The sequence below is a fragment of the Leucoraja erinacea genome, chromosome 3 (assembly GCF_028641065.1).
Source record: "Leucoraja erinacea ecotype New England chromosome 3, Leri_hhj_1, whole genome shotgun sequence".
Classification (NCBI taxonomy): domain Eukaryota; kingdom Metazoa; phylum Chordata; class Chondrichthyes; order Rajiformes; family Rajidae; genus Leucoraja; species Leucoraja erinaceus.
Window position 1 is genome coordinate 77463414 of NC_073379.1, and position 13510 is coordinate 77476923.

At 41.6% G+C, this 13510-nt stretch overlaps 1 non-coding gene across 1 annotated transcript; it reads left to right on the forward strand.

The window, feature by feature from the left end:
* The first annotated feature begins 11778 nt into the window (after positions 1-11778).
* LOC129695976 (U6 spliceosomal RNA) lies at positions 11779-11885 on the forward strand. Its single transcript, XR_008723262.1, has one exon. It is a non-coding gene; the product is annotated as a U6 spliceosomal RNA (small nuclear RNA).
* The last annotated feature ends 1625 nt before the right edge of the window (positions 11886-13510 follow it).

Sequence of the window (13510 nt, forward strand, 5' to 3'; positions counted from 1 at the left end):
CCAGCCAGAGACCGCGGCCAGTCATTCTCCGCCTGCATTGGTACGAGACGAAGGATCTCCTCATCAGAGAGGCACGACGGAGAGGGTAACTCGAATTTCACGGCAAACCAATTCAGATTGTGGAGGATTACAGCCCTGAAGTTCAGAGCCAGCGGGCAGAGTACAGAGACGTCATGGCAGAACTTTACAAACTGGGACAAAGCCTGCTCTGCTATATCCAGCTCGACTCCGTCCGTCTCACATTGTCCGGTGGAGCCAGAAAGTGAATAAACTCAGCCGAGGAGGCGCAGAAATACATCGACAGCCTCCCTAGGTCACCTAAATCCCCATAAAGATTCTGTATAGGGACTTTGAACTCACTGGATGCGAGGTAACACTGTATAGCTCTACCTATTGGCACGACGTGCAGCATGTCAGGTAACGTCTGTGGTTTGGTTACATGGCTGAACGTGCTCATTCATCCGGGTGTGTGGCTTATTTACTAAGATACTTATACAAAATGGCTACAGCCAAATATCACTATATGTGCAATGTAAATTAGAAACAATTTCCAGCTGGATTTTTGTGTGCTGTTACTACATATGGCCTGGCCCTATATCTGTGTGCTGTTGCATTCTAACTTCGGCTCTTTAAAAGCTATTATGGGCCAGTAAGTAACTTTCAAGCTGCAATCATATTTTTAAGGACATGTTAACCCATGTGAGTTTTTGGTTACATATAAGCATTTAGTTCACTGTTGACACAGTTCAGTGTTTGCACTGTTCAGTTATTCCAAAGTTGATATTCAGTCTTCATAGCCATATTTTTGGGGGCTATTTCGATAAGCCAAAATGGTATTATAGAGGTGCTTAAATGTATTTTTAGTACATAATACTGGAGAAATAGTTTAGCGTTAGACAGGAAGATTCGGTTTGTAAAATGTTTGTTTGGAAGAGCTTGCTGCTTCTTTCTATAGCAGCTTTCTTAGGTGGGAGGGGGATGAAGTCACTGCCAGTAACATTTTAGCAATTTATATGAACACATCATTACACACTAGTCATTTTCAACCTGCACTGACCCGTTGCTTCGTTTTCAGCCTGTCATTTGGTTCATTGTATTTACATTACAACTTAACGTTTTTCTTCATTATGCATGGATAGACACATAAAGACAGTGAACTGGAATGTCAAAGGTTTAAACCATCCTGTTAAAAGCAGAAAGGTTTTTTTGCATCATAAACACCTCAAAACAGAAATAGCCTTTGTGCAAGAAACTCATATCCGTTGCTCAGACAATGGTCGTCTCTTGTCTGGTTGGGTCGGGTAGGGGTTCCACTCTTCCTTTCAGGCTAAAGCCAGAGGAGTTTTAATCCTTATCAGCCAGAACATTTCCTTTGAGCCACATCATGTGATCTCTGACAAGTTTGGTCAGTATGTAATTGTGACTGGAAAATTATACAATACACTGGTAGTATTTGTCAACGTGTATGCCCCTAATATAGACAATGTAGGTTTTTTCGAGCGGTTATTTTCATTACTTCCAGACCTGAACACATACTCTCTTATACTCGGTGGTGATTTCAATTGTTGTTTAGATCCTCTTTTAGACTGATCTACTAACCCCAGTACAGTAAGTAAATCAGCTTGCTTCATCCAAGCCTTTCTCTCCCAGTACGGTGTCTGTGATGTGTGGCGCTCTTTACATCCACAAGATAAGGAATACTCATTTTTCTCACATGTTCATCATACGTATTCTAGAATTGACTATTTCTTTCTTGATAACCAACTTGTACCCCTGGTTGATTCCTGTGACTATGAGAGTATTGTCATTTCTGACCATGCCCCTATTGCTCTGGCCTTGTCCCTTCCCGATCTCCCTCAAAAGAGTAGGCAGTAGCGATTCAATTCAACTTTGCTCTCGCATGATAAGTTTGTAGAGTTTATGGAAAGAGAGATAGCCTTTTTTCTTTCCACCAATATATCCCCTGAAATCTCTAGCCTGATCGTATGAGATGCCCTTAAGGCTTACCTTAGGGGGCAGATCATATCTTACACTGCTCAAATGAAGCAGAAATCTAATAAAGAGCGTTTAGATCTTGCTCATCAAATTGGAGAAATTGACAAGCTATATGCGCAAACTCAAAATCCAACTCTTTATAAAAGACGATTGGAACTCAAAACCAAATTTGACCTACTCACTACTCACTCAATTGAACACATACTTTTAAAAAATAAAGTCATGTTTTATACATATGGAGATAAAACTGACAAATTACTTGCAAATCAACTTAAAGCGAGACAGAATATTCTAAATTCCGCATGCTTAATGGCCAGTTCACTTCGGATCACTTGCAAATTAATGACGCTTTCAGAGACTTTTATTCCCACCTATACTTCAGAATCTCAACCGGATTTTAAGGTAATGCATGACTTTCTGAGCAGTCTAAATATTCCCAAACTCTCATTAGATTTTAGGGAAAGATTGGATGAACCCATATCACAGGCAGAAATAGCTTCAGCCATTTCCTCAATGCAATCAGGCAAATGTCCAGGCCCTGACGGCTTCCCAGCAGAGTTTTTTTTTTAAAGTTCTCCCTACTCCTTTCCCCACAGTTGTGTTCCGTTCTATCTGAATCCTACAGACGAAGTTCTCTTCCTCCATCCTGTGCCGAAGCCTGTATTACTCTTATCGCCAAAAAAGGTAAAGATCCAAACGAATGTGCCTCCTACAGACCTATCTCCCTTCTAAACACGGATGCTAAAATTTTAGCTAAGGTTCGAGCACGTAGACTAGAGAATGTCCTCCCTACTGTTATATCTGAGGACCAAACCGGCTTTGTTAAGAGCAGACATTCCTTCTTTAACATGTGTCGATTATTAGATATTGTCTACTCTGCTTCTGAGGATGTCCCTGAGTGTGTCGTATCTATTGATGCAGAAAAAGCATTTGACCGCGTTGAGTGGGTCTATCTATGGTCTGTTTTGGACAAATTTGGTTTTGGAACAAACTTTATTTCATGGATCAGGTTACTGTACTCTCATCCCACAGCCTCAGTTCGAACTAATTCCCAGTTGTCCAAGCCGTTCGACTTGCACCGTGGAACCCGCCAGGGGTGTCCTCTGAGCCCCATGCTTTGTGACTTGGCCATCGAACCACTTGCCATGGCTTTTCGCAGCTGTGAGGACATAGCCGATATTTGGAGGGGCAGTACACAGCATAAGGCCTCACTATATGCTGACGACCTTTTGCTTTTTGTCTCAAACCCAGGCACCTCTCTGCATTCTGCTATGTCACTGCTCAATAATTTTGGTCAATTTTCAGTTTGTAAGGTAAGTTTTGGAAAAAAACAATTGTTTCCCATTAACTATGAAGTAAAACCCTCGGATCTTACCAACTTGCCATTCAAAATTGAAAAAAACAAGCTCTCATACTTTGGCATTTCAGTTACGAGGAAATACAAGGATCTTTTCAAAGATAATTTTATCATTCTGTTAAACCAGATCAAACAGATGCTAACACAGTGGTCACTTGTCACTCGTTGGCCAGATGAATTCAATCAAAATGACCATTTTACCAAAATGTTTGTACCTTTTTCAGGCCTTACCAGTTTTTATCCCCAGGTCCTTCTTTGACCATCTTGATTCAGTTATTTCCTCCTATATATGGAGAGGTAAACGGCCTTGTCTTAATAAGGCCCACCTTCAAAAAACCAGGGCTGCTGGTGGCCTGGCTCTCCCAAACGTTCGCTTTTATTCCGGAAGTGGCGGCGCTGTTGAACGGCTGCGGCTCGCCTGCAGTCCGTCAGTTTTTACTTTTGTTTGTTGGGTTTTTTTTTGTCTTGTTTAGTTACATTTTTGGTTGTGTTATGTGTGTGGGGGGGGGTGCTGAAACAGAGCTTTCGGTCTCTCCCTTCAGGGGAATGCGACTTTTTCTTGTCGTATCCCCCTTCTCTGCCTCCGTCTGCGCTGAGGCCTAATGGCGGAGCTGGCGGCCTCCACCCTGCGACCGACCTCGAGGCTCCGGAGGTAGAGCCAGCCAGGACTCACCAAGCTGGCCGTCTTCGAGCTGTGGCGGCGTTCGGGCGCTCCAGTGGCATGACTCGGAGTTCCGGTGAGGGACGGCCCGGCGCGGGGCTGAGACGGTGCTGACTGAGAGGCTCCGGTGGCAGCGGCATGACTCGGAGCTGGGACGGCGCTCCCGTGAGGGCGGCCCGGCGTGGGGCTGAGACGGTGCTCCGGTGGCTGAGGCGGCGTTCTGGCGGTGGCGACCTGAATCCGGGGCTCAGCCGCGGGCCAGTGGATGACATCGTCGGGAGCTCGTAGGTCACAGGCTGGTGCCTGTTTTCCGGAGCTCTCGCGGCAACAGCTGCGTCCGCTGGACTGGAGGGCAGCAGCTACGAACACCCCGGGCCGCGGAGAACCGGCCCGTTCGCGTAGCTCGGAGAGCCGTGGGACTGATTACCATCGCCCAGTGGGGTATCGCCTCAGCGCAGAGGGAGAAGAGGAGGGAAGAGACAGTAACCCTAAGATCACAGTGAGGAGGTGCCTGGTGAACTCACTGTGGTGGATGTTAATTTGTGTTTATTGTGTGTTCTGTTGTTTGTTAATGGCTGCAGGCAATGACATTTCGTTCAGACCAAAAGGTCTGAATGACAAATAATGGATCTAAGTCTAAGTCTAAGTCGAAGTTTTATTATTGGGCTGCTAACCTGCGCTGCCTTGCATTTTGGTCTTTCTTTCACAGCTAGCCCGATTGCCCTGACTGGGTAGCCATGGAATTACACACAAATGATAATATGTCCATACCTGCACTACTTGGTTCCTCACTTCCACTCCACACAATTAAATCTGTAAAAAAAATCCAGTGGTTAAACACTCTTTGAGGGTATGGGTTCAATTCAGGAAATGCTTTGGGTTGCATAACTTTTCTCTACTGAGCCCTATTGCATCAAACCACCCTTTTAAACCATCAACTCAGGACCCTGTCTTTAAAGAATGGCATAGGAAGGGTATTGTGCGCTTCAAGGACCTGTTTATGGGTAACACTAGCATCATTTTAACAATTAAGCAACAAATTCAATCTTCCAAAGTCAGATTTGTTCCGATACCTGCAAACATTATATGTTCTATAAACTGCCCAGTTATTCTATACAAACAAACACAACCCTTGTTGATACAGTTCTTTCTTTAAACCCATCTCAGAATAGACTTGTCTCAGCTTTATATGGCAGAATGTTGGATCTAAGGCGCGCCCCCACGTACAAGCTCGAGGAAGCATGGGTGGAAGACTTGGGCTTCTCCCTCTCGGAAGATACATGGAGTTCCATTCTTAAAACTGGTTAATTCCACCTCTCTATGTGCTCGTCACTGCCTGATCCAATTCAAAGTGGTACATATCTCAAAAGCCAAATTATCTACTATTTACCCTGAAGTTAGTCCATTCTGTGTTAAATGAAAAATTTCTGAAGCCTCTATTATCCATATGTATTGGTCATGCCCCGGCCTTAACAATTTCTGGCTAGAGGTCTTTCATACATTATCCCAGGTGTTAAACATCAAATTGGAACCAAAGCCTCCAATCGCTCTTTTTGGGGTCACTGGTGAGGAGATTAGATTAACTGCAGATAAACGCCGCACTATATCTTTTGCTTCTCTTCTGGCTCGAGGAACAATCCTGCTCAGGTGGACGGAACCTACCCCGCCCACTCATACACAATGACTGACAGATATTATGTCCTGCCTAAAGCTCGAGAAAATCAGGTACTCACTTCAACATTCAAATGGAATGTTTCAGAAAGCGTGGGGACCTTTTTTAAATACATTCCAGGCTTTGAAAATGCTTGATCATCAAGTACAGTTTAACAGTTTAACAGTCTACCCATTCATTTATCATGGATTATTGTTGTGACAGGCTGATATTTGCATATGCTCATTGGCAGTGACTGGGGAGGGATTATTTTTGGTATCTCGTTTTTTTTTTTAATTGTTGTTGTCTTGTTATATGTTGGCATAAGTTGTTTTTGATTTATTCGTTTTGTACACTCTGTCTGTAGCAAATGGACAACTTTGCACTTTGTTATGACCCGAAAACTAAATAAAAAAGATTTTGATTAAAAAAAAAATGATTAGCAACCAGGAGATCCAAATCTTGACGGACCAAGCGCAAATATTCGGCAAAATGGTCACCGAATCTACACGTGGCCATGCTGATATAAAGGAGGCCGTGTCTGGAACACCAAATGCGGTAGACAAGTTAAAGGAGGTGCATATGAATCTTGTCACATCAGGAAGGACTGCTGGGGTCCCTAGATGGAGGTGAAGGAGGAGGTATAGGGACAGATGTTACATCTCCTGTGGTTGCAGGGAAAAGTACCTGGGGAGGGGGTGGTTTGGGTGGGAAGGGATGAGTGAACAAAGTTGAAGAGGAAGTGGAGGTGACGGAAATGTTGGAGTATAATGTGAGGCTGCTGGGGTGAAAGGAAAGCACCTGGGGAACTCTATCCTAGTTCCATCTGGGGGGAAAAGGGAGCAAGAGTAGAACAAGGGACACAGAGGAGATGCAGGTGCGGGACCTATCTGTGACAGCAGGGGGAACTACGTTTAATCTGTCTTAGAATAGAAAGCCCCAACTTGGAAGCAAATGCGGCAAGGACAATGAAATTGAGAGAAGGGGATAGTGTCTTTGCAAGAGGCAGAGTGGATCTGGTTCAATTCTGATTCTGTTGGGATGGCTCTCGCCTTTTGCTCACAAAGTTTTAGGTTGATGGTCCAATATAAAGATCTGACCAAAAAATTCAAGACCAACAATCCAATCCAGTATCTAGTATTGAGAGACTGATACACTATTGGAATATATTGTTGTTGAATCTGGTTTTTTTCCATCTGAGGCAGCTGGCAAAAATAAAGCCGATTTTGTCAAGGCAGCACTTTGAGACGGTAATCCATGCCTTTGTTACCACCCGGCTGGATTACTGCAATGCACTGTATCTGGGGGTTAGTCGGTCCTCCATCGCCCGTCTCCAGATGGTACAGAATGCAGCTGTTCGTCTCTTGACTGGCACACGAAAGCATGATCATGTTTCACACCTTTTGGCCTCTCTCCACTGGCTGCCTATTCAGTATAGGATTCGTTTTAAAATTCTTTTATTTACTTTTTAAATCCCTAAGTGGTCTTGCCCCGTCCTACCTATCTGAGCTTCTTCACCCTTATTCGCCCTCCCGCTCTCTCAGGTCAGATGATCAGCTGCTCCTGATTGAGCCAAAGACTAAGCAGAAGCTCAGAGGGGACCGTGCCTTTGCTGTGTCGGCTCCGAGATTGTGGAATGAATTGCCTCTGCACGTTAAACAGGCCCCTTCTCTAGCTGTTTTTAAGTCACTCCTGAAGACATATCTATTCTCCATGGCCTTTGTAGACCAGTGAGGTGTTGAATTGTTTATTAACTTTATTTGCTTGGTTTTGCTGCGTTGTTTGTACTCGTGTTTTATGTTTTTTAATTTATTGTTTGGATTTTTGTATGTAATTTATGCGCCTCGTGTTAGTTGTATGTTCTGTTGTTCTGCCTGTTTTATGATGTCTTGCTTGTTTTCTTTTTTCTGTACAGCACTTTGGTCAGCTTTGGTTGTTTTTAAGGTGCTTAACAAATAAAGTTATTATTATTATTATTATTATTATATATATTTTGGACTACACCTTACACAGATTCCATCTGATCTCCTAGCTGTGTATAATTTATCTCATGATGATACTTCAGAGAACAATAGGGAAACTGTAGATTGACACGAAAAACTGGAGTAATTCAGCGGCACAGACAGCATCTCTGGAGAGAAGTAATGGGTGACGTTTCGGGTCAAGACCCTTCTTCAGAAACTGTCCCTGATTTCCAGTCTGATATGATGCATTGTCATTGGTTAATCACACACCATTACTCAACCAAATATAAGGATGCCTCCTAATATTGCAGAGTCTTTTGACCTTACTAATACAGGTCTAAATTAATTCAAATGAATATTAGCGGTGGCCTCATCCTCCTTTTCCAAAACCATGACCTGTTCATTATGGTCTGCATTTGTGCAGGAATGGGAGGAACATTATGTGCAGAGGTGCATACCATTGACAAGTGGTACTCTGACAGGTGTTAACTGCTTGCAACTCAAGTTGAATCTAGCATGGCAAACACTCTAAGAATTGATTATATAATCAGAATTGAGAACTATCCAGAGCTTTTCAGTTTTGATGAAGGTTTGTTAACCTGAAGTGTTAATTCTGCTTCCTTTCCACAGATGCTGATCAATGTGTTGACTGTTTCCAGCATTTTCTGTTTCTATTTCAGATTTCCAGCTTCCACAGTTGTTTTTATTTTCCTGAAGACCATGTCACTGTCACCTCTGCAGGTGGCCATATATGCAACAGAGGTTATCCCAATTAGTAGGCAATCTCTCTCTTCCAGGGAACTAAAGTGACAACAACAAAAAATGGGTGACTACAACCAGTTTGCTGCTACTGGTACCATTAAGTTGTACTTGGCTTGAGAGTACATGGGAATTGACTGAACAGTTGGCTCTGCGAGCAAGCAGTGAGGTGTTTGAGTTTGAGTCGTGTTGTACTTGTAAGTGTGTAAAGGAATGGTGGAGAATGAAACTGATAGTCCCAAGTCTGATTGATAGAAAGAATAGGTGAGTGATGAGGTTGCAAAGCATTAAACAGCATGGGCGACTCTGCTTCTGCAGTAATTGGAATGTGGCATTCAATGCCTTTTCCCCTTTATGAAATGATTGAGCTATTTACATGTATACTACTTTATCCAGGTCCTCAAGGCCTGACCCCTGATATTCACCTCCATACCTGACACCCCCTGCCCTTATTTTCCAGTGTCATCAAGTAAATCCCACAAAGTAACTCATTTCATCCATAAGCTTCAATTAACATACATCCTGTCTAGAATTATTTTAAGATAACTTGTTGAATTCCCATTAGGCAAGCAATCATCAAAATGCCCACAGAATGAGTTGAGAATGTGTTTGCAAAAACAAAATGTCATTGAAGTTTTGATGCAAAACAATTCAAACAGTCTCAAATTTAATTTCTCCCCTCAACCAGCACAAAAAAAAAAAACAGTATAATTACATAATCAATTCTGGACAGATCTTGCAAAATCACAAAGAGAAAAGAAATATTTCCACAAAATGAGCAGTTTTTCAACATTTTTAGAAGAGAAGATCAATTGGCTTAAAGCTGCTTGTACTTTTACGGTTGCTTTAATTGGCCATTGGTCTCTGCTGTCTTTAGTTCACTAATTACTGCAGCAGAGGGGGGACACATCTGTGTGGCTTGAGTTGACTGCTCGGCACAGATCTGATGTACCAAGGGCAGATCATTTTAAAGTAATTGCAACAGAGAAACAGACCTGGGTCAGACTTCAACTGACTGCCTGATCAGTGCAGTACTGATGATTGACATCAGATTCACATAACCAAGGGTGACTATGTCCCCAAGCTTCAGTGCACAGCTTGATGAAAACATTGTACATCAATTAAACATCTTATGCAACTTGGTATAAATTAAGAGTAGCCTAATTCCATGTTAAACTCTCAGTTCCAGTGGATAAATACATTACATTGAGATTGGACAGAGTGACAAAAACACTTGCAAGACCCGGCAGAATAATAAAATGTAGGATTAGACCGATACTAATTCATAGTCATACAGTGTGAAAATAGGCCCTTGGGCCCACACCATCCAACATGTCCCATCTACACTAGTCCCACCTGCCTGCGTTTGGCCCATATCCCTCTAACCTATCCTATCCATGTGCCTGTACAAATGTTTCTTAAGTGTTGTGATAGTACCTGCCTTAACTACTTCCTCTGGCAGCTCATTCCATAAATCCACCCTTTGTGTGAAAAAGTTACCGGTCAGGTTCCTATTAAATCAACCCCCTCCCACCTTAAACCTATGTCCTAGCAAAAAATTAATAGCATAAAATTCATAGCATTTTTCAATGCAGTCAGCATCCCCCAGCAGCATTTAAACACCTTCACAGAATAAATCAAAGACCTCAGTGCAAACATGGTAAGTGATTACAATTTAGACACTGAGCCCCTTGATCATAATATGTGAACTGGAGCTTTCTGTGTCGGATGCGATTCTTCAGGTAGAATATGGGCACCCAATATTCAGTTATTTATTCTGAGTCATTAAAAAGCCCGGAAGAATTACATTTAAAAGTTAGATTTAAGATGATGCAAGATTTAATAGCTATCACTGGACAAATAATTGACATAGAATATGGCATAGAATGTGCGGCACGGTGGCGCAGCGGTAGAGTTGCTGCTTTACAGCGCTGGGAGTGCCGGAGACTACGGGTGCTGTCTGAACGGAGTGTGTACGTTCTTCCCGTGACCACATGGGTTTTCTCCGGGATCTTCGGTATCCTCCCACACTCGTACAAGTTTGTAGGTTCATTGACTTGGTATAAATGTAAATTGTCCCTAGTGTGTGTTAGGATTATGTCAATGTGCGGGGGTTACATTTCAGTGTGGACTTGGTGGGCCGAAGGGCCTGTTTCCACGCTGTATCTCTAAACTGAAAAAATGTATTAGGGCTAGAAGGAGAAGTGGGCCATTAGAACCCTTGCACACCTTTGCCATTTTATAACATCGGGATTGATTATTAGCTTCAACATTACTTTCCTGCATGAGCTCCATAACCTTCAAATCCCTTCAAATCCAGACATTTACTGAAACATTCCTATTAATTCACCGGTTTACCTCCTGAATATAGCTTTTATACAACCACCGCACAACTGACACTGCCCCAACTTTGTACAGTCAACAAAACAGATATATTTCATCTAGCCTTTCATCCAATTCAATGAAAGCCACAAAGTGCTGGAGGAGAAGGGTTTTCAGACTGAAGAAGTGTCCCGATTCAAAGCATCGCCTATCCATGTTCTCCAGAGGTGCTGCCTAACTCGCTGACTTACTCCAGCACTTTGAGTCATTTTATGGTAAACCAGCATCTGCAGTTCCTTATTTCTACATCTTATTTCTACACCTAAAGGAGGGAAATAGATAATATGTTATTGCTTTCCATCACAGTGCGCTGTGGTGGATGTTTATGTTAATTTTTATGTAGTTGTGTGTCTTGTTGCGTTTTTGATATGACTGTATGGCAAATCATATTCCTTGTATTTTTTTACATACTTGGCTAATAAATTAATCACAATTCAATAACATGGATTGGGAACAGTTGGGATCTCAGACCTAATCCCTGTGGCACTCCAATGGCCATAGGCTCCCAAGCTGAAATTAGCCCTTTTTTTCTTGCTCTGTTTTCCATTCATGAGACAATCCTTACATGTTTAAATTTGGTTTAATAAGCTCATGTGTTTACATTTTATTTAATAACCTCTTCTATGGCACATTAACTCTTTTGGAAGTCTAAATACACCAAATTCATTGGCTGTCCCTTAATTATTTTGATCTTTATAATTTGTCAAACATGTTTTACTTTTCGATCTCTGGAGCCGTATGGAGTTGTGCGGAGCTGGTCCCGACATCGCTCGGGGCTCCGAAAAACTGACCGGGTTCAAAAATTCTGTGTGGCAACAGCCTGCTGGCCTGCAGCCGCCTCATCGCCGTACGTACCGCCTCGACGCCGTACGCCCGTCGGACTTCGCTCGAACTTCACGTCCCTCACTCGACCTCCGTGCGTACGGCGTCCAGGCGGCTATGGGCTTTAGGTCAGGCCCTTCACTCTCACAATTTTCCCCAATAATTGTATTTAAAAATATATTCTTGTGTGCTCGCTTCGGCAGCACATATACTAAAATTGGAACGATACAGAGCAGATTAACATGGCCCCTGCGCAAGGATGACACGCAAATTCGTGAAGCGTTCCATGTTTTTAAAATAATAAAAAATAATTTAAAAAAATTTAAATTTTTTTTTAAAAATTTAAAAATATATATATTCTTGTGTCTTTCAACTGCTTCTTTTCTTCAGACGTTGCTCTCTACTATTTTGAGTAAGATTTCTGTGTATTTTCTTATAAAACAAGACCTTCAGTATTGGTTACATTTCCCAATGATAATTTAACCCATAGTTATATTGCCAGTATACCTTTCCCTTCTCAGTTTGTAAGGGACAAAAAATTACTATTTCTAGCCTCTATATACATTTTAATATTCAATTTTTAAGTTTCTCAGAAAATAGTTCAAGCTGTATTCTCTCTGAATATATACAATTTCAACTGCTAAGGCTTTGGTGCTTTGTACCTTAATTATTCTGTGTACATTTGTATGTGTGTGTAAATAGAAATTTAAAAAATAATTGAGAAAATATTTTATTTCTCAGTGACTAAGCATTCATACTATGTAGCTTGTATGCTTAAATTCTTCTATAATTAAAATAAAATGATGAGTGCCTTTCCTGTGTCTCTAGTCTCCAGTCTCCTCGGGCCCAACACCCACTACGTATTTCTGCCCATTAACTTTAATCAATGGAAAATTACAGACCATGTACCATTAATTCCTGATTTGTGTCTCATCCCCCTGGGAGTGCAGGATTGATCTTTATGTTGCTTATTTTTAATATGCTGCACCGAGATGACCTGAAACTGATATAAGTGGTATTTGATTTAAGCCATCTGTTACCCAAAATGTTAGTCTCCCAATTGTAACCTTATTTTTATTTCCTGAAAATGGAAGTATATTTCTGCCAAAGTGCAGCTACTCTACATTCAGAATTTATTTTTTTGAATACCATGCCTGATAATTATATTGCAGACTGAAATCTGTTAACAGTGTGAAAAAGAGCAAACCAATTAAACATGGAATTATTCCAGTGGACTGGCACAGTCAGCCTCCCCAAACTGCAGACAAGACTAATTATATAAAATCATCAAGTTCAAGTAAACAATAATTCTGCTAAAGAAAGGGCTTTCATCTTCGTATCTGTTATGCAAATCCACATTTGACTTCATTGCAAAGTAAGCACTGTACGAGACTGAGCAGAAAAACACATGATAAATCATCCAATGTTTTTTGTTTAAAGACTCTCATTGTACAGATTATTTCTTTTGCTGTCAAGCAGCACTTAATATCCAGTTTCTCTTTTCCAATGCTATATAAAGAGATTTATTATGTTAAAATTATTTGAACAAATAAAAGCAAAACTCTACGGAGAGAACAAATCTGAAACCAGATACTGATTAAACCTTCATATACAACAAAAATGTTTTCCGTCTCACAGCAGAATCCATCTCACATTGCCTTGTGTTCAATAACACACTGTATTTACTTTCAGAGACGTTCAACTGGGAGGCTCAAGAACAGGAGATCCACCCAGCTCAATAGCATTTTTATCTTTTGCTGGCATGTGAATTACGTTACTCAAACCTGACACTGTCTGCTGCACACTCAGCATCATTTATTCATGGAAAATGATGAAAACTCTCAACTCTGTTGATCTCTCAAGCCACTTTCACATTCCGTGCAGCAGTGATCTTATTTGTATTAACAATACAAATTATT